Source organism: Sceloporus occidentalis, unplaced genomic scaffold (assembly GCF_023333645.1).
Source record: "Sceloporus occidentalis isolate IW3139 unplaced genomic scaffold, rSceOcc1.0.p SCAF_1, whole genome shotgun sequence".
NCBI lineage: Eukaryota > Metazoa > Chordata > Lepidosauria > Squamata > Phrynosomatidae > Sceloporus > Sceloporus occidentalis.
The window spans coordinates 58,204,459-58,223,403 of NW_028316981.1; the positions used below are offsets into that span (position 1 = coordinate 58,204,459).

Below are 18,945 nucleotides of genomic sequence, written 5' to 3' on the forward strand. Positions count from 1 at the left end.
AAATTGTATTCTTCTTTTGTATAAAATATTCAAGATGACTTTCAGTGAGAGCCTATTTCAGTCCTCTTCCAATTCCTTTTTCTTAACTACTGTAAAATTGATTCTCTGTCCTGAATCCAAAAATGCCAACTGCAAGTAGTATAACTGAATTAATGCAAACTTGATATGCTAACTCTTAACTGCAATTTCTGTTGACTCAGTGTTTCTACTTTAAATAGGGCTAACAACTGGATTTAAACTGCAGTTATCTGCATCTTGTTGACGAAGTACTGAATTCCCCCACCCTTGCTGTTCAACAGTGAACACTATATGATTGTTTTATATTCAAGGTTGTAATTGGCAGCTTCTAAACAGTATCAGGGCTCAGGATGGCTGCAGGATTGGTCCCTAAACATCTAATAATATAATAATAATAAAATTTATTTGTATCCCGCCCCTCTGAGAACAATCGGGGCGGCTAACAAAGTTAAAAATACAGAACATATAAAATCCCTGGTACCCTCCCCTCCTTAAAAAAGTATTAAATCCAATTCAATATTAAAAACAAACAAACAAGTTAAAAACTGACCAGAAGGTCAACAACATCACACCAGCAAACAATCAGTGGGAGCAGCAGTATCTTTCCCAGACGTTTTTCTAAGGCTGGGTTCTCTATTCTGGAAAGGCCTGCCAGAAGAGGTCCGTCTTAACAGCCTTTTTAAAGCTGTCTAAGGATATAAGTAGACGGATCTTATCCGGCAAGCCGTTCCACAGTCTGGGGGCGACGATGGAAAATGCCCTCTGGGAGGTAGTCGAAAGCCTAGATTTTTGTGGCTGAAGTAGGCCTCTCCCAGAAGAGCGGAGTGCACAGGGAGGGTTATAGGGGAGAAGGTCCCGAAGATAGCTTGGACCCAAGCCATTTAGGGCTTTAAAGGTGATAACCAACACCTTGTACTGGGCCCGGAAGCTAATGGGCAGCCAGGGGAGGGACTTTAGAACCGGGGTAATATGGTCCCTCCTGGATGTTCCAGAAATTACTCTGGCTGCCATATTCTGTACTAGTTGCAGTTTCTGGACCAAGCACAAGGGTAGCCCCATGTAGAGCGCATTACAGAAGTCTAGACATGAGGTTACCAGCGCGTGCACAACAGTCTCAAGATCCCTTACTTCCAGAAAAGGGCGCAGCTGGCGTATCAGCCGAAGGTGATAACAGGCGCTCCTGACTGTCGCATTTACCTGGTTCGACATCAGGAGCGACGAGTCAAGGAGCATCTATTTCCAGACACTTGCTTTAGATCTCTGATTCATACTTGAAATGCAACCTCTACTATAATTTTGTGACAGATGGACTTAGATCTTAAAATGGAAAATGAAATAGAGGTGGAGTAGATCATAGTGGCATCACTGGGAGAGTTTGGGGGTGCAGACCATGCTGAATGACACCTTCTTCCCACTGCAGGGTGTGTGTACGGTGCTGCTGCCAGGGCCCGCCAGTGCTCTGCTGCCAGCGTTTTTAAGGGAGTCAAGGTGGCAGAGAAAGTGGGACAAGTGCAATCTCCTCCCTCCTTTCCATGGTGCAAGGGTTGCCATAATTGTCCACTAAAACCCGGGACAAAATGTAGGACAAAATCTAGACCAAACTGTAGGACAACTGCAGGACAAAACTCGGCCCAAAATGTAGGACACTTAAGGCCCTCCATTTTCTTAAATGTCCTACATTTTGGGCCGAGTTTTGTCCTGCAGTTGTCCTACAGTTTGGTCTAGATTTTGTCCTACATTTTGTCCTGGGTTTTAGTGGACAATTATGACAACCCTACCGGGTGCTCTTGGCTGAGTGAGCCAAGGCACCAGGGAAGGAGTGAGGAGTGCCTGCATGGTTGCCTCGCCTCCCCCAGTGCCTTGGATTGCTTGCCCGAGCCATGCAAAGCATTAGAGAAGGAGGGGTGAGCAGGCAGGCAGGCAGGCCTCCTGCCTTCTCTGGTGCCTCAGCTGATTTGACTGAGCTGGCCAAGACATTGTGGAAGGAGGCACACACATGCAGTCAGTCAGGCACCCTTCTTGCCTTCCCTGGTGCCTCATTTGCCTGGCAGCCCCCCTGGTATCCTTGGGTGGATGTTTAGGCAGCTGGCTGCCCCCCAGCAGTGCCAGGCACTGGCTCTAGGTGACAAGAACAATAGGGATGCCACTGTATATGTGACTAATTCACTAATTTTCTGCTGCCTTGGTGCTTTTACTTCCTGTTTGGCACAGAAGCAATGAGGACTACATCTATGATTACATCAATAAATACAGTGGGCCCTTGGTATCTGCTTGGGTTTGATTCCAAGGCACCCCCTCCCCCATGGATACTAAAATCCATGAATGCTGAAGTCCTATTATAAACAAGGGCTTAGTAAAATGGTTCCCCTTATATAAAATGGCAAAATCAAGGTTTTCTTTTGTTAATATTTTCAAGCCATGGATGGTTGAATCTCTGGATGCAGAATCTGTGGAAACTGGGGAATGACTGCATATCCCACTTTTCAGTTTTTATTAAGACTTACTGAATTCCTCTTACATTAAAGCAAGTAAGAAATGTGCAGTATTGTTGGCAATTGAACTGTTCAGAATTTAGCAACCAATGACACATTTCTCCAAATTCTTGAAACCAGCCTGTCCAATAGGATTAGCACTGAGAATATTAGATGGTGATGAAAACCTGTTGTCAATTAGCTATGGTTGTTGTGTAACTTCAAGTCATTACTGACTTATAGCAACCCTAAGTTGAACCTATCATGGGGCTCTTTTTGTAAGATTTGTTCAGAGAAAATTTGCCTTTCCCTTCCTCTTTGTCTAAGAGAGTGTGATTTGCTGAAGTTCACCCAATGAGTTTCCATGGCCAAGTGGAGATTCTAACCCTGATCTTCAAAGTCATAGTCCACCTCTCAAACTACCGTGATGGCTCTTCACCTGTACCCATATACATGTACAAACATAAACACTCCTATCCTCTCCACATAGTTCTCCCATCCACTGGGACTCTCCATTGAGACTGTGACTTATCTACTAGTAGGAACAACTAAAGAATAATATTGGAAGGCAAGAAAGCGTCACATCCCAGCTAACCACCTGGATTGTGTGCAGAAAATGACTGGGCATCCATTGGATTCAGAGTTTTCACAGAGAACAGAAAGGGCTGCCTGTGGTCCAAGGAGCCCTTAGTAGCTTTGTTGGAAAAAAGATTATTATTATTATTTATTTATTTATTTATTTATTTATTTATTTATTTATTTATAAAGTGCTGTAAATTTACAAAATGCTGTACATAAAATAAAATAAAATAAAATAAAATAAAATAAAATAAAGGCCTGCTAGTGGCATACATTCTACAAATAGCAATGGAGATTAATACATATATTAAAATTAGAAGCTATAAAATAAACAACAAAGACTAACAATCATGATATAATCTTACAGGAGGCAGTAGTTGAAGCAGGCAACATGTATCAGCACCATACTGCATAACTGTTGACTAAATAGCAACTGCTTGCCAGGAAGACTGATTTACCCATACTTGTGTACCTTACTACTGTATTTTATGATAAGAATTCTCTTCCTCCTTAGTAGTCCTTGGCCTGTTACAGACAGGCCAAAATAAAGCTGCTTCGAGTCACTTTGGAGGTATGGTATTTCAATGATGCATGCGTCCTAAGATTCCAAAAGCCGCACCAAAACCACGCTCCAGTCCTAAGAACTGGAGTGCAGCTTTGGTGCAGCTTCCAGACTCTTAGGACTCATGTATCATTGAAATACCATACCTCCAAAGTGACTCGAAGCAGCTTTATTTTGGCCTGTCTGTAACAGGCCCTTGTTGTTAACTGCTGTTGAGTTGATCTTTAATCATGGCGGCCCTGTGGATGGGACTTCTCTGAAACTCAATGTTCTCTGCTATTCTGCTCTGGTCCTGTGGCCTGTCTGATTGAGTCCATCAACCTGGCAAGTGGTCTGCCTCTCTTTCTGCTGCCTTCTACCTTTCCTAGCATTATTGTCTTTTCTAAATATTCATGCCTTCTCATGATGTGGCCAAATTATGATAGCCTCAGTTTATTCATCCTGAGTTCCAGGAGGTGGTTGGGCTTGATCTTTTCTAGAGCCCATTTGTTTGTCTTCTTGGCCATCCATCAGCACTCTTCTCCAGCACCACATCTCAGATCAACTTTCTTCACTGTTCAGCTCTCACATCTGTACTATGGCTTGGACTATCCTCACTGTAGTGGCCAGAGTTATATCTTTACTCTTTAGGATTTTCTTTCATAGCTGCCCTTCTCAGTCCTAGCTTTCTTCTAATTTCTTGACTGCAATCTCCATTCTGATTAATGTTTGATCCATGGTATAGGAATTTTTTTTTACTATTTCAATTTTCTTGTTATCTAGGATGGATTCTTGTAGATCTTTTGTGGTCATCATTTTTGTTTTCTTGATCTTCGGCATCAAGCCTACCTTGGAACTTTCCTCCTTGATACTCTTAAATAATTGTTCCATGTCTTTGTTCATTTCTGCCAGTAGTATTGTGTCATCAGCATATTTTAGGTTGTTAATATTCCTATTTTCGATCTTAATTCCTCCTGCCTCTGAGTCCATTCCTGCTCTGCGTACAATATTTTCTGAATACAGGTTGAATAAATAGAGTGATAAAGTGTGCAACCTTGCCTAACTCCTTTTCCAATTGGGGAGTATTCTTACTTTTTTGTGGTTTTTTCAGGCTATGTGGCCATGTTCTGGCAGAGTTTCTTCCTGACGTTTTGCCAGCATCTGTGGCTGGCATCTTCAGAGAATGTTTGCCTGGAAAGGACTTGGCTATATATATTGTGTGACCTGGAAAGGCAGGAGTGATTTGCATGTATATTGTTTGTTGCTAATGGCAGTCCTCAGGGTGTGAGGGTCTGCATAAGAGGACTAATGTCTGCTTGATTAGTGCTCATTGTCTGCTGGGAAACCCCTGACCCTGGGAGATTTATCATTTGCATTTGTTGAGTCTTCATCTTGCTATCTTTCAGAACTGGTAGCCAAACCTTGTTTACTTTAAGGGATTCCTCTTTCCTGTTGAAATTGTCCAGGTGTTTGTGGATTTCAATGGCTTCCCTGTGCATCCTGACATGGTAGTGGTTGGCATAGTCCAGAATTTCAGTGTTTTCAAACAGTATTTTATGCCCAGGATGGTTTGTAATATTCTGTTTCTTCATACTCAGTTCTGGCACCATCCTCTTGTCCTGGGTACAAGTTATGTATAAAGACAGTCAAATGTAGTGGAACTAACTTTTCGTTGAGAGCATTCTATCATTTTTTGTGGTCTATGCAGTCAAAAGCTTTGCTGTAATCAAGAAGACGCATGCAAAATAGTATTATAGATGTGTGTAAATGGCTCCACCAGGCAAGTGCTGGCAGTTGTGAGACCACTCATAACAAAAAGCTTCCCTAGATCTAGAAGCTTATGTCAACTACAAACCAGTCCCAAAAATTGACTTTTATGGCAAGGTACTTGGATCTCTGACAGCTAGATAACTCGAACCTTGACTGAAGTTGAATGATATTAATTTTCTGGACCCATTCCAATCTAGCTTTTGGCTTGGTTTTGGCATGAAACAGGCACAGTTGCACTGCTAGGAAGAAGGAAGAGGGATTTCAAATGCTTCCCCCCCTCTTTTGTTTTTGTTTTGTTTTGTTTTTGTTTGTTTGTTTTTTGGTTTTTTTAGTATCTTTCCATGCTCTCAACAATATTATCTAAGTATTCTTTGGGTGAAAGTGTTCATTGTGCTTCAGTGGTTTCTTATCTGATAAGTAAGTTCCAACCATCCTATATGGTATTTATCGTAGAGGATGCCACAAAGTTCAGTTTTGCTCAGTACAGTGGACCTTTGTTATACGTTGAGTTTTGGTTCCAAGATCCCCCGTGTATAACAAAGTCCGTGTATGCTCAAGTCCCCTTAAATATAATGACATAGCAAAATGGTGCCCCTTATAAAAAATGGAAAATCAAGGTTTGATATTTGAAATTTATACTTTTTAAAAACATTTTCAAACCGTGTATGCTTGAATCCGTGTATAAAAAATCCGTGTATAAAAAGGGCTGACTGTAACTGTATAAAACTGTAGAATGGACTAGATACTTCAATTGAATTATACTGACTGAGACTTAGATCTGTTTTCTTTTTCATTTAATTAAAGTGTAGCAGTGGATGTTATTTGTTTTTTTCTTTTTTTAAAAAAAATAAGCTTGGCTCATTAGAAGGTGATGGCTAAGAGGCTTATAGCTTTTGGAGTTCTGTGAAATCCAGAAAAAGTGCAGGAACGTTAGACAGGAAGCTAAAGGATAAGTATTTTTTATGCTGTTCTTGACAAACAAACCCAAGGAAAGTGGGTGAAAAGTCACAAAAAAATGAACCATGAAAAAAATTTCCATTTGTACCAATTTTTGCTTTATAATAGCCATTTCTTTTTAATACTTCTTTGCAAGTTGCAATACTAAAGCCTTTGGCAGTATTTCAGAGATCTAGGAGAAGTGGAATCTGATTTAATTTTTGCTTCATTTAATCTGAAACAACTGTACCAAGCAAGGAATCTGGCTCCACCAGATGGAGATTTTCTGTATTTTAACACTTGTGTTCTTCCTTGTCTTTTAAAAAAAAAAAGGCAAAGGGAAGAGAATAGGTCAAACAAAGATTTTGGTGGTTATCTCATACAAATACTTTATTTTCTATTAATTTTGTTGTTGTTTTTAGTTGCCCTTGAGTCGACTCTAGAAACATTTAATGTCAATCTCATTTTAGTAGTTCATTTCAAACCAGTATGACAAGGGCCAAAAGATCTGCCATGTTGTACAACTTAAAACAATCAATTGTTAATTCAGTTGTTAACTGTTGGTACCCTGCCCTATATCCAGGGATCTCAGGGTGGCTTGCAATAAAATGAATATGAGCAGTTTAAAAAAACCAAAAGTGTAAGAATAATTTAAGAGCTAAATGCATATGAAATCATTCAGCATTTAAAACAGGACAGTTTAAAAAACAATTAAAACAATTTATAATAATTCAAATACATATTTGGACAAGATCAGTCATGCCCCACCCAAAGCTTTTCCTTGGCACTGAAATGCTCCCAATTTTTTTGCTTGGCCCAGAATGACAGCAGTGTTCATGCCAATTGGGCCTCTATGCCAGTTATGGAATATCCTTCATATAATAATGATCTGTATTATAATAAGCCTCAGAAAACCCTGTGATAAGTTCACTTTAGGGTTGCCATGAATTGGAAACAACATGAAGGCACACAACAACAATAACAACAACAACAACCATGTTTTATCCTCAAATTAACCACTGGTCATTAAAAATATCCATAATTTTGACTCCAAAATATGCCCTTGATTTATACATGATGTCGATTTACACATGAGTATATGTGGTACCTTACAAATTATGACACCTCACCCTTTCTCATTCTTTACAATATTGCAATTTATTTTAATTTTCAAATTAATAAATTTTTCACTTTATGGATTCTTTACTCCATTTGCCTCTAAAAGGCAATTATAACTCAGATGAGTACAAAGCGAAATGCTAGAAAAAAATTCCAAATTCCAAAGGCTACATATTAGGTTGCTGTGTTGGTTGCATAAATCCATGAGATTCGTTTATTTCTAAAACAACTATTAATCCTAGCAGAGCTATTGTACCAGGTAATCAAATTTTCCTGTTTTGACATTTGTAGAATCTTTTTCAAAGTGGTACCTGGAATGCACATGCAATAGTAAAATAAGATAAAATAGTTTTAATTTTGTCACCAGAATTTGGTCTTACAATTATAGAAATAAAACTGGTGTTAAACTTGAAACCACTTCTAACCATGGTATGGCCATCTTTAGAAGCTTCCTTTGGTAGATTTTCTTTTGCCGCATGTTGCATGAAATGTTACATTAGTATTCATTTAGCTAACTTTTCAGATGTTAGCCTTCTTCTGATGATTCTGTATCCAATATGAATTAGATCTGAACAAGTTAACTGTACACCACAGTTGTAAAGTATTTTGAGCTTTTGCACTAAGTGTGTCAAGTTTTATACCTGTGGGGGAATTGTGTTCCCCTCGTTGCTGAGCTCTAGCTTTTGTCATTTCTAGCTGGTTTGATTGGGGATTATTAGAGCTGGATCTGAAGTGAGCCACGTTTAGAGGGCTGCTTTAGGAAGACTCAAACAGTGTTTTTTTCATGGCCCCAAATGGACAGCTCAAACAAAGCGGCTTCTGGCTGCTTTTGGGATGTGGTGTTTTTATGACGCACGGCCCTGAAGTAGCTGGAAGCTGCTCTGAGACCGGCTAAGGCAGCCTGAAGCTGCCGGCCCATTCAAGATTGTGGTGGCAGCCTACTTTGGGAGTGGGCCATCTAGTTGCTGTGGTCCCTGGCTGATTGGAGCCGGAGAGGCCTCTGGCCACTCCTTTTGGCCCATCTACTTTGGACCCATTTTGGAAAACTGTTCTCTGTATCAGTTGAGAACTGAGCCTCTTGTTAGCTTTTCTGGCCCCATAGAACAAGGTAGAAATCTCTTATGTATGAGAATGAAGACCTGCAAAATTGTCATTTTGTTTGTTGATATCTGAACAGAAAAACATAGATGTGCATACAAACATCCGATTTAGTTTTCTGATGCATGTTCCTTTTTACCTTATATGACAGAACCAAGCAACAAAATAATTAGTGTGGCTTTGGATAGTCCTTATTTCAGCGCTAGTTTCTGTGTAAATCAGTTTTAACTCTCAATACATCTTAACTTACATGGCCTTTTGGCCCCTCACCTTAGGTTCTTCTGTTTAAATAACCAACCCCCCACCCCCCACACACATTTTATGCAGAATCTAGTCTAGGAAACCTCATGAGGCACCTTAAAAATTCTGTTTTATGTATATGTGAGAGATAATAAAGTTACATTGCTGCAAAAGTTACATGGTTGAAGCAGAGATATTATTTAAGGGCCCTTTCACACTATATAGTTATAGCTCTGTGATTCCTCTTTAACTGCCATGGCTTCAGCCTATAGCATTCTTGGATGTGTTAAGGCACTAAAACTCTCTGGCTGTATGTTTTAAGTACCTCCCAGTTGCAAACCCTAAGATTCCATAGGGTGTTGCTATGGCTGCTAATGTGGAATAATTTTGTAGTGTGACAGAGGTAAACCAGGAATGATGTGCTTTGAACAACGTTCGGCATTTTTGTCTGTTAGCATGAGCAGCTTTATAATTGACTTTTTATTTGTGAAATAAAAATGATGAATGCAAATAAACTTACATATAAAAGAAATCCAGGTTAAGGGGAAACTGCTTTAGCGCTGTTTGACGGTTAGACATTCCCTGCCCTTATCATACTTGTTTGCGTCAAGGGCAGTTCATTTGATCAGTACTGTGAGTGACCCTTGCAGTTGTACCTACTAGATCCTTGCAGACTGAAAGAACAAATTATCTTCTTAGTAGCTCCTTTTTCTTTGGGTGTGTAGTCATGTCATTGCTGTTCTACAGCTGTCCACGTTACAGGAAATAACTTTTGTCTTTGTGACACATCTTTGCATTTCCTCTGCTGGTTACTGTGCTTTGTGTGTACTGTGTTCTTTATCAGCAGCTTAAACCTAGTGACAATGCTAAAATAGGCTTCATTTCCCAGTTATAATCATTTTAATTCCTGTAATTAAAGTACTTTTAACATAAATGGGTATCTTGTTTTCATTTTTGTTGAGATAACCAATAAGAGCATAAAAAAGGAGGGGGGAAGGAATGGGGAATCACCTTTAAGACTATAGTCAGCCCTCCATGTCCATGGATTTTTTATCCACAGATTCAAACATCCACGGTTTGAAAATATTTTAAAAATACATAAATTCCAAAATGCAAACCTTGATTTTGCCATTTTATATAAGGATCATGATCTTACTATGGGCCCATACAGACAGGCCAAAACAAAGCTGTTTCAGGTCACTTTGGAGGTATGCTGTTTAAATGAAACATGTGTCCTAGGAGTCCGGAAGCCACGCTAAAGCCACGCTCCAGTCTTAGGAATGGACTGTGGCTTTGGCGTGGCTTCTGGACTCTTAGGACACATGCATCATTTAAACAGCATACCTCCAAAGTGACCTGAAGCAGCTTTATTTTGGCCTGTCTGTATGGGGCCTTAACCATTCTATATAAAGGCACTTGAACATTTACAGATTTTGGTACCCGGGGTGTGTGTGTGTGTGTCCTGGAACCAAACTAAAGCAGATACCAAGGGCCTACCGTAATTTGTTTTTATTTTCACATGAGCTTTCATGGATATAAACCCAGTTCTTCAGATGCAGTGCACACTGTTATTAAGGCCTCAGGCAGAAAGTGTATCTATGCACTGGTGTTAGTGGAACAGAATTTAATAGGATCCACAAAGAAGCAAATCATGTCCCTTGCCCTAAATTTTAAAAGGAGTGGGCTAGTTAATATGGGTCTTTCAGGTCTTTACAATGGTCAGTTAGCATTGATGTGTGAAAGCAATAAATCTGCTTAAGAAAAGTCAATTCCCCTGGCTTCAAAACTCACTCTGAGAAAATTTGTAGAATCATAGGATTGTAGAGTTGAAAGAGATATGGGCAGAAGGGAGTACTCTTATATTAATATTTGTATTGCATTTACACATCAGCACTAACTGGCCACTGTAAAGATCTGAAAGGCCTGTATTACCTCACCCAGCCCTTTTGAACATTTAGGGCAAGGTACATGATTTACATCTTTCTGGATCCTATTACATACATTTTATGCCACTGCCACAACTGTATAAATAAGCTTTATAGACATACTTTAATCTCATGAGCTCTATGAAGCTATGGTATAATTTTTTATAATTGGAATGCTAAGATCCACCACTTGAAACCTGATTCAAGAGGCTTATGCTTAAATTACAGAATTCCGAGCCCATTTTAGGATAGCAGAACTTAATAGTCATTCTTCCACACAAAAATCTACTCTTGGTTGTACTAAGCCTTCTTTTTGTCAGCAGTATAAGTTAGGCAAAATTATTTTTATTGTCCTTATTAAAACATTTGGAAGTCAGAAAACTTTGCTGAATTTTTTATTTATTTATCATAAGTTTTAAAGAAATCTAACACATCTTTCCCAGAAAATCTTCTTTGCTTTGAACTTGTCTAAGCTTATGTGACAATTGTGTTGTAATAATAGTAGTTTATTTGTGGGTAGTTTTGAAAAGAGTAAACAGTGATTAAACTTCTCTGATATAGTTCCAAAGTGTGTTAGGGAGCATTTCTATAAACACATACTATATATACTCATTTTCCTGTACAGGAAGAGAGAAAAACCAGTGGCTGAGAAGCCATTTTCATTGGGCGAATCCTTTTCAGATTTGGAGTGCTTTTGCTCCAGAGTGGTGGGGCTTTGTGAGGCATTGGGGTAGAGTTAGCAGCCGAGCTGTTTTTAACTGATTTACCATTTTGGTCACCCTCCCCTGGACATGTTGCAGCTTGTCAATTTCCTTCTTGAATTGTGCCCAGAAGTGACACAGTATTGAAAATGCTGGTTGTGACCTATAAAGCCCTATATGGTTCAGGTCCAGGCTAATTGGCAGACTGTGGGACAAAACAGACTGGCAAATAAAGCTGGCTTCCTGGCAGTGTGGGGGCATAGCATTCAGACAGCAGCACGCCATTGGGATGCCACATGACTGATCGCACATTATTGCACTCTTTTCCCAGAACAAAAGGGAGTGGCTTTGTGCCGCTTCTTTTAGTGCCAGGAAAATGACAGGTTGGGGGCGTGGCATATGGTTGCCGCGGTCCCAATCCGGTGCTCAAAGGGGAGGTGTTAAGCTTCCCCATTATCATTGTCTGTTTTCCGCCTGCATCTCCGTATATGAGCTGTTCTGGGCCCTGAGATCCTCAGGAGAGGCCCTTCTCTCAGTTCCACCACCATCACAAATAACATTGATGAATACGTGAGAGAAGGCCTTCTTGGTGGCTGCCCCTAGACTGTGGAACTTCCTTCCCAGGGAGACCAGAATGGCTTCTTCTTTATTGCCCTTCCACTGACAGGTTAAAACCTTCTTATGCAGGCAGGCTTTTATAACAGAATGTTTTTAAAGGACTGGCTTGGGTGTTGTATCGTTTTAAGTGTTTTAAACAATTCTAACTTTTAAACTATATTTTATTCTTTTAATAAGCAACCTATTTTAATATTGTAACAATTTAATTCTGTTTTACTGTACCACTTTTTTATGTTTTTAATTATATTGTTCTTTAAATGTTGTGCAAATGTTGAGTTGAAACATAAAAGATAAATGTTGCATGCATTCACATGTTAGTTTACCAAATTTGGGGTAAATAGTGTGTGAGCTTTTGTAGAAACCAGTGATACTCTCTAGTTGCAAAGCCTTTTATTGCTATTATAATGTAGAAATATGCAAAATAAGGACTTAATTATTTTGTTGTACTATTTTCTGCTACTAAACTCTTATTTTAAAATTCTGTTTTTAATAGAAAAAGCGCAAGCAGAGCACCCAAGATGAAGATGCAGTCAGTGTCTGCAACTTCGACTCAAGTGTGAGTAATCTATTACCTGTTACTTAAATGTTATATACACAGTAAGTTGCTAATGTGGAGGTATTGCTGGCCATCAAGTGCCAGACTGTTTATGTATGTCATGACGGTATGTTCTGCTTTGCATGTTAAAATATTGCTAACAATCTGTTCTATTTTTTAGTCATGTTTTATTCAGAGAAGCGGATGTATACCCAGGAAAGCAGTGCAGATAAAACCGTATTGTTATCCAGATTCCAGTTGATGGATAAAAAGATTGCCTTAAACCTCTAAGTAAAAGATATTAAGATACCAAAACAATGATAAAATATGAAACCAAATATAAATATATTTATATGCCTCATTTGATTGCTTTCAGTTTTTACTTAATGATAAGTTGTACTGCCATAGATAAATGGTGAATTTTCATATTTATTGCTGTGCTGAGACCTTGCTGGATCCCTAATGAAAACATACTTTCTGGTTAAAAGTAGAACTTTTTAATACTACAAACCGAGTCACATATAAAGCTAAACCATCATTTATCAGTACAAGAATGAACCTAGCTTCCTGCTCCTCTCCTCACCACAGGTTTTCCACAGGAAATCTATCACGGGCATTTCCAGACAGTTATTCATGTTAGAAGCTAAGCAAGCTTAGAGTTTGCATACTTTCCCTTTGCTTATGGTGCAACCAGGATGACAAAGTCAGAATCACCTACCACTTTAATATGGTTAATGGGAGAGAATTAAGACAAAGCTGGCTTATTTTCAGAAAAGACTAATCAAAGTTCAAATAATAATAATAATAATAATAATAATAATAATAATAATAATAATTTATAGCCTGCCCAATCACAAGGAATCCAGGCAGGTTACAGCAATAAAAATACAGAGAATACAATAAAATAAATTACAATAAATTAAGATAAAAGAGAGCGACATAAGTCACAGAATTCACAGCTAGACCTGATGAAATTGGGCTTGTCTTTTTCACTCCCTCCCAGGTCTGATGATGACAGTTGGCACAGAGGGAGGGCTCTTGTTCTTAAGGAAAGAATTTAATTTTAATTAAATTAAATTTAATTTTTCTCATTAAATTTAAGAGAAGAATTGGTGGACAGAGTAACATGAGTCACAGTAAATGGGGAGAGGAACTAGATAGTGAAGGCCTGCTGGAAGAGATCCATCTTAAGAGCCTTCTTAAAGGCTGTAGGGTAGAAATGTGGCGGATCTCCTTTGGCAGGTCATTCCATAGCTTTGGAGCAGCGGTGGAGAAGGCCCTCTGGGCAACTGAGGTTAGTCAAAATTTTGTTTGGCTGAAGAAAATTCTTCTCTGAGGACCTTAGAGTGCATAAAATGCTAATGTGTGCCAAGTCTAAAGCAGAAAGTTCCTGTCTCTATGTGGCCACACTGGAAGAAGGAGAGGAAGAATATCCCATTTTAGCATTAGGCCTGAATGCAGCCACTGTCTTTACCTCAATTCTACTTTCTGCTTTCAAGTAGATCTTTCTAATGTGGCAAACTACTCAGAAGTAAGATCTATTGCAAGGTTAGAAAAGTTTGTTTTTGTAGAGCCAATATTCTCTTGGGAAAATATGTCAGAGGCTACAGGCAGACAGTAAGTGTTGATGAAGCCAGTGATGGATGGGACAAGAGTCAAAAGTAGTCAAGCCACCCCTTCTTTTTCTCTCTCCCCCCCCCAACTTTCTTTCCAAATCTCTCTCTGCCACTTATCCCCCCCCCCCCCCCTTTCCTTCCCTACTTACTAGGCTACTGGGAAAGGGACAGATTATTCTTAAATGACTAAACTGATTACTTCCAGGAGACTTGCAAAATTAGGCCAAGGGTTTTATGAGATCAGTTCAAAGCTTACAGTTTGCACACTTTATCCCTAAGTATCTACTAAAATTTTCTCCCAGGTAAGTGTGTGCAACATAATAACAGCTTAAATTACTGTCTTCTTCAGTCCTTGACTTTGTAAAGAAAGGCAAAAGCTTTAATAAATGTATTATTGATGCTAAATCTGTTGGACAGTAGTAATACCTATGCAATAGATCTATCAGTATCTGTTTGCTCATAGGTTGTGATTTTTCTAGAGGGTGTTTAGATCCAAATGCAGAGTCAGGAAAAAAAAATAAGGTGATGGGGCAAAGTAGGCACCAGGAATAGGTCGTGGCAGGCCTCTGATGCTAGCCCTAGTTTTCATCAAGCTGGATTGGACTCGTGCATAAGACATTTTGAAAAGAATCTCATAGTCCTGTAAGAGGTTTGTTGGAAACAATGGCGGGTTACAGACCCGCACCTCCCTAACCCTAGTACGTATAGAATACGTACAAGATGGCGGCGCCCTGTTCATACGGGCGCCGCCATCTTTACGTATCGGACACTGTGCGTCCGAACGTGTCGTGGCGCTAATGATGTCGCGAATGCGCCCCTGGCGCCTCGCGACGTCATTAGGGCGCCGCAAGAAGAAGCTCCATTTTGGAGCTTCTTTTTTGCTCCGTAATGGAGCCGCGCGGTTTGGCTGCGACGGCTCCCTTACGGAGCAAACGGCGGCGGCGGCAGACCGCCTCAAAGCGGCGGTCTATAACCCGCCAAAGAGTCTTAAGAGTGTAATGAAATCATGTTCTCTTCCAGTACTGCATATTCCCCAAATGTCACTGAACACACAACCATATGTGCACATCTGTGTAAATACAGCTTTAATAAAGAAAAATTGAGCCATTCTGTTTCCAGCAATCTTACTCCCACACTGTTAATGATAAGCTAATTACAAGAGTTAGGAAACTGATCACATTTTTTTCTTGCTCATCACATGTGATGTAAGTGCTAAAAATGTGTATGCATTGGAGAAGACTTATCAGTTGCTTGACTAATTTATTTTATTTAGTCCATTGTACTATCAGTATGATAGTATTTATCTTACACTATTCTGTATCAGTAAAAACATGATGTTCCATAACATGTAAGGATTTTTAATTCTTGGAAAGCAAGTGCTCTGCATGATTCGTAAGGGAGGTTTTCCAGAAGTAAGCAGTTACTGAAATATCTTTTAAAGCTTTCTTATAGATGTTGCTTTATAAATCTTAGAATCATAAAATCATAGAGATGGAAGGGACCACATGGACCATCCAGTCCAACCGCTTGCCAGGCAGGAACTCACAATCAAAGCACCCCTGACAGATGACCATCCAGCCTCTGTTTAAAGGCCTTGAAAGAAGGAGACTCCACCACCCTCTGAGGGAGTGTGGTCCACTGTTGAACATCTCTTACTCTCAAAAAGTTCCTCATAATGTTTAGGTGGAATCTCTTTTTCTGTAGCTAGCACCCATTGTTCTGGGTCCTATTCTCTGGAGCAGCAGAAAACAAGGTTGCTCCATCCTCAATATGACACCTCTTCAAATACTTAAACAGGGCTATCATATCACCTCTTAACTATTTCTTCTCCAGTCTAAACATACCCAGCTCTTTAGGTCTCTCTTCTTAGGGCATGGTTTACAGACCCTTCACCATTTTGGCTACCCCCTTCTAGCTTGTCAACATTCTTATTGAATTGTAGTGCCCAGAACTGGATACAATATTCCAGATGAGGTCTGGCCAAAGCAGAATAGAGTTCCGTCCCGTGATTGAGACGCTATACTTCTATTGATGCTTTTTTAGCTGCTGCATCACACTGTTGACTTGTGTTCAGACTTGTGGTATACTGGGACTCCTAGAACCCTTTCACATGTTGTCTTGTTAAGTCAAGTGTCCCCCATCCTATATTTATGCATTTCATTTTTTCTGACTAAGTGCAGTACTTTACATTTCTCCCTGTTGAAATTCATTTTGTTAGTGTTGACCTAGCTTTCTAATCTATTAAGGTCTTTTTGAATTTTGATCCTCTCCTCTGGGGTATTAGCTACTCCTTCTAATTTGATGTCAACTGTAAATTTGATAAGCATGCCCCCTATTCTTTCATCCAAGTCATTGATAAAGATGTTGAATAGCACTGGGCCCAGGACAGAACCCTGTGGCACCCTGTCCAGGATGAAGAGGAGCCATTGTTGAGTACCCTTTGGGTTCGACCAGTCAACCAATTACAAATCCACCTAACAGTTGCCTTAAAGCATGTTATTATTATTATTAAGATTTATTTATAAAGCGCTGTAGTTTTACAGAGTGTTAGATCTGTCATCATTGGCTAAATATGCAAGCTCTGTTTTTCAAAATTATTTCAGTTTTATTGGTGGTTATCCTGTTCAAGTCATAGGACCTTTCAAAATAATGAAGCTGCCTTAGGATGTGTTTCAGGCCTAATTGTATAAGGATAGATTTTTTTTAAAAAATTCAAAGATAGTGTTTATCCATAGTGTACAAGTAGTAGTAGGAAATGGATGGGGTGAGGAGAATATATAGAGATGTGAGAGTTAAAGGGCCAGGTCTCATTTAGATTTCCCTATTAGCATGGTCTACTTGTAACTCTTTAAAACCAGTATAGAAAGCGGCACAATACCAAAAACCTGAGAAGAGCCCTAATGGATCAGACCAAAGGCTTATATAGTTCATCATTCTGTCCCCATAGTTGCCAGGGAGATGCTCCAAGTTGAATCCCCCAAGTGATGTTCATGTTATGAGGGGGGAGAGGGGAGAGGGGAAGGGAAGGGAACTATCAAATGCCAAATAAACTTTTGTTACAGAATCATTTATTTTATTCATTTATATAGTGCCATCAGTGCATTACAGAATGTAAAAGGAAAGGCCTCTGCCCCAAGAAGCTAGACTTCACGTGACGATGAGAAGGAACAAGCAGGAAAGGGAGAAGTGAAGTTGCTGGAATGGTTAACTTTACATGAGAAGCAGTGAGTTAGCATTGTTTTGATTGTAAATCAGTTGTCACATCATAATCAGTTGCCACATTACAAATCAGTTGCCACATAATAATCTCTTGCAGATTAACTCTAAAAATGAGGTACTGTACATCCTTTTTGTTTGCAAATAAATTGTATACTAATTTGTGGGCATGCACCCATTTAGGCATGTACACGCACATGTGCGCACACACACACACACGTCTTCCAATCCAGAATTTAGAAAGCTGCCAATAAGAAAATGTCACTAAGAGAATATTCACATGTTGGTTTTAGCGTGGTGAAGTGAATAATCTCACTCACACATCCTGGGTTTGCTACTCACGTTATGGAACTGCATTGATCCGTATCTCTGTGAGTTCAGTTGTTCACATGGGCAAGTATTTGAATAAAGATGGAATTGACAGTGCAAATGCATCAGAACCCCTTTTTTGGTATACAGCATTTTATCTCGGATCTATTCAGATCACTTATTCACACTACTGACAATGTGGATCTTTTTTTAAAAACTCGGGGGGTGGGACTGATATTGATTATCCTGGATTAAGTGGGTTTTTTGACAACCACCCCCCAAAAAAAACCTTAATTGGGTGCATTTGGGATGCGTGGCATCACAGCGCTCCTCTGGCACTGCGTCTAGTTGACACACTTCTCTCCAAGATGAAGAGGAGCTATTGCTGATCACCCTTTGGTAGGTGGGTTTATGAGTATAACAGTCTAATTCTCAGTGTTAATCACAAATATAGTAGAAGCATTGAATAAATGGAATTTACAGAGGTGATGATGTACATAGGCAGTGATTAGATTTAATGGGCCTATTCCAATAAATAGATTTAGGTTTAAGACTGCAGTGGAAGCATACTCAGTTCATGAAGCTTCTTTTTATGAAGGATTTTAGGCACACATGGCCACTGGCTGGACAAGAGACTAAACATTTCAGATTGCTTACAAAAGATTTAATGGAACTAAAACATATGTAAAACATTGAGCAGATAAACTTTGCCAGGAGAGAGAGCAAGCAAGGCAAGAGACAGGAAATAGCTTTAAGGAGTTCTCAAGGTTCCTCCCATTTCTGTAGAGTATCTTTTAACCCAGTGATGGTGAACCTTTTCGAGGCCGAGTGCCCAAACTGCAACCCAAAACCCACTTATTTATTGCAAAGTGCCATGTCTCTCTGGCTTTCTAGTAACAAACTCTGGCAAGCACTGTGCTGGGGTGACGGCACATGTGCTCACAGAGAAGGCTCTGAGTGCCACCTCTGGCACACGTGCCATAGGTTCGCCATCACTGGTTTAACCCTTTGTGTTCAGATTTGCAGGGATTCAGCCTGAGTCCTTCAACAAAAGCCTTGACGCATTGCTCATTTAGATTGCTACAGTGAAATAATATATGCTAAAAGGGAAAAAAGGAAAGGCAGACATTTATGCTTTTTGAAAGAAGTTTTCAAAATGGTTTGTAGAAAGTCCCACATATTTTTGTTTGCTTGTGCAAGGCATATCTGACCTGTTTGTTTCATTCTATATATCCTTAGTTTTGAAAGAAAAG

General features: G+C 39.5%; 1 long non-coding RNA gene across 1 annotated transcript in view; it reads left to right on the forward strand.

Annotated features, from left to right (window-relative positions):
* Positions 1 to 17,832, forward strand: part of LOC149321455 (uncharacterized) — an 88,447-nt gene extending 70,615 nt beyond the window's left edge. The window contains exons 3-4 of the long non-coding RNA XR_016281011.1: positions 12,510 to 12,572; positions 17,257 to 17,832. This is a non-coding gene — a long non-coding RNA (uncharacterized LOC149321455). The remainder of the gene's footprint in view (positions 1 to 12,509; positions 12,573 to 17,256) is intronic.
* Positions 17,833 to 18,945: the final 1,113 nt, after the last annotated feature.